This window comes from Amblyomma maculatum, chromosome 5 (assembly GCF_055883805.1).
Source record: "Amblyomma maculatum isolate TAMU_Amacu chromosome 5, ASM5588380v1, whole genome shotgun sequence".
Taxonomy (NCBI): domain Eukaryota; kingdom Metazoa; phylum Arthropoda; class Arachnida; order Ixodida; family Ixodidae; genus Amblyomma; species Amblyomma maculatum.
In genome coordinates, this window is record NC_139348.1 from 102389738 (window position 1) to 102392914 (window position 3177).

Sequence of the window (3177 nt, forward strand, 5' to 3'; positions counted from 1 at the left end):
CTTGTGGACTTTAGAGAGAGTGCAAGCGCAGGCACTGAAAATATGCCTTGGACTGCCCAGATGCACCTCTAACAAAGGTGCAATTGAAGAGGCACATGCTCGCCCAATATCCATATACTTGTCGCACGAACCACTTCGTGTATATTTACGAGCACTTACAAGACACCGTTTTCACAACCTCAGCAAGATTGTGAATGAGCGGCCGGACTGCAGTTTTATAAGTGCACTCCGCTGCCATCAGTCGTAAGTACCAACAGAATATGCCCTCCCATATCGGCCCGCCCAACCACCATGGACGATGGATAAACCTTTGGTGCACCTTCGTGTTCCCGGAATACTAAAGAGATCAACGGTACCAATTAGTGGACTCAAACAACTAACTCTGGCGCACACCTGGTCAGAATATTCTAATTATATTCACGTATACACCGATGGATCTGTGTCAGCACAGACATCCGCTGCAGCTGTGGCCTTACCAACTCAGCAAACGATTCTACATTTCCTTTTGGGTCATACTTCTACGTCAACCGCTGCTGAAATTGTAGCCATTCGGGAATCTATTCGCTACATATGTGGGGAACCACCCCACAAATGGTGTATATTTACAGACTCAAAGACAGCATTGCAAAGTTTGGAAAACTTCTTACGCCACACTGCCTAGCAGTCCCTCCCAGTCAGAAAATACAACAGAAAATTTTCTGATGGTACGACAGAATTTCTGCGCGGTTTTCGACGGGAAACCTGTTGTGACAACAGAACATTCTGTCGTAACATCAGAAATTTCTGTAGTTACAACAGAAAAGTGCTACAGAACCACAGACAACAGAAATATACTACAGTAAAACTACGCAGCTATAGAAAAGTACTACAGAACTACAGAAAAATCTGATGGTTACGACAGAACTAAAGGATATTTTGTCGTATTTTCGACACAGTTCTGTAGTTTTTTTCGACTGGGCTGGCACTAAACATTATGGAGCTCCTTACACCTGCCCAGCTGCAAGGCCACAGGATAATGTTTCAATGGATACCTGCCCACTGCGGGCTCCATGGGATTGAAGAGGCCGATGATGAAGCGAAAAGCACACTCATCCTGGCCTCCAAACAGATGCGCCTTTTTCAAGAGCTGATACGACGTGCCTTTTTACGAGTTGTATGAAGAATGCTACAGCGGCTTACTGGGCCCAGTCAGAAGCCCGACACATTCGTCTAAGAAGGCTCGATGGAACATTGAAATTTTGTGTTCCGCGTGATATTGCGCGTCATCAGGCATGCTTGCTACAAAGACCGTTTAAACGTGGCTTTCACGCGCAAGTACGTACATTTAATTGGACAGGTGGACTCGCCGGAATGTTCAACTTGTGGCAGACCATAAATTATTGGTGTGCCCAGCATATGCGTGCGAAAGAAGTGTGCTAGCCGCTTCCTTGAGGCGTTTGGAGCAGATGCCTCTGTCGGAGAACCTGCTGCTGGGCGCTTGGCAGACAAGAGGAAGTTTGTCTAGGCAGTGCGTGCTTTTTGCTGTTTTTTGTGCGCGAGCGGACTTGATTCGCGCTTGTAAAGCAAGCCACTGTGCCTGTAGATATATATTTCATATGCCTTCTCCCACATCGTCACCCATTATGATTTTCTTTCTTCTCACCTTCCCCTTCCCCAGTGCAGAGTAGCAGGCCAGATTTGAATTATTCCGGCCAGCTTCTCTGCCTTTTCCTTTCAATCAATCCATATATCTACCTATTGCCACTGGAAGAAAGTGAAGAGGAGGAAAGACATACTTTTTTTAAAAATCAAAAGGAAATATGCCATGCCTTGTAATTAGAGTTATGATTACATTATGGGGCGGAATTCGTGGTATATTGAGGGTATCAGGTATCGAATTAAATAATTCTGTGCCGCCTATATTTTTGCGCCAATATGTGCTCCACAAAATAAGAGAAGAACAATGTAGGCGTGAGCGGACATAACGTCTTTATACGTTAGAAGGGTGTAAACGGCCGTACTGGCCTGCGCTACCAGCTGCTGGGTCGGCAAACTCATTGCGATAAATGCCAGGGTGGCCCCGGATATGGAACAACATAAATGGAGCGAGAGACGATAAGCGCGAAAGGTTCTTTTTAATGATAATAATTGTGGGTTTAAACGAATTTACTGGAGATTGCAGAAAGCAGAGACAGAGAATCTGTATAGAAATGAATAGGTGTAATGGGAAGGGGGTTAAGTGCATAATCAAGAGCAGAATTAAAGACTACAAGTTTGGCGCCCAATTGACAGATGCAGTTCAGCCTCCCGCCCATGCGGATTCCATACAAGAGCAGTTAGTAGACCCAAAAATCGAACCGTCGGACTTCTATAGCGGAATGTTTGGCCTACTGGCCCAGTTACTTGAATAGAAGGCACATTCAAGAGAGAGAGAGAGAGAGAAAACTTTATTGTCGGGAGGAGTCTTTGTGGAATAGCCAAGTGGCCGTTAGTTGGTGGCTTGCGGCGACTTCTTCAGCGCGGTTTAGGGCGCCCAATTGTATATCAAGGCTTTTGTTACGCAGCACTTCCTCCCAGGATTCCAGTGAGGAAGCTTCTATGAGAGCCTTGGGAGCCGGGTCCTCTGAGCAATCTCACAGGATATGATTAGGGTCGGCTTTCCCTCCGCATTTAGTGCTTGATGAGCTTATGCTTTCCGGAAATATGTGTGAGTAAACCGCAGGGTTGGGGAAGGAGTTCGTTTGTAGTTTCCTCCAAACAATTTCTTGTTGTATTGTTAGTGATTTGTGTGGTCATGGGTATACTCTCCTAGATAGTTTGAAGTGTTCTGTAAGGTCACTGTATGTGAGCAATCCTTCTATTTCAAGTTCCTTGGCATTAGGTCTCACCGCTAGGCCGTCAAATCCTCGAGAAATGTTGGGAAGCGAGCGTGGTTCGATAGCACTCACTCACTTGTATCGCGATAACCAGCTGCAGCTGAATTTGCCAGTGCTGAGTTTTGAAGGATACGCCAGCAAGAAATCTGTTTTCGATTTCATTCATGCAATGGATGATATCAGATGGCAATGGCAATTTTGGACAGCACGTTTATCACTCGCGTGTTTGCTGTAGCCTTACTAGGTTCCGCAACAACCTGTAGGCATAGTCAGCGGCCATTCACAACACAGGTGGATTTTATACAGTGTTTTCGCGAGGAGC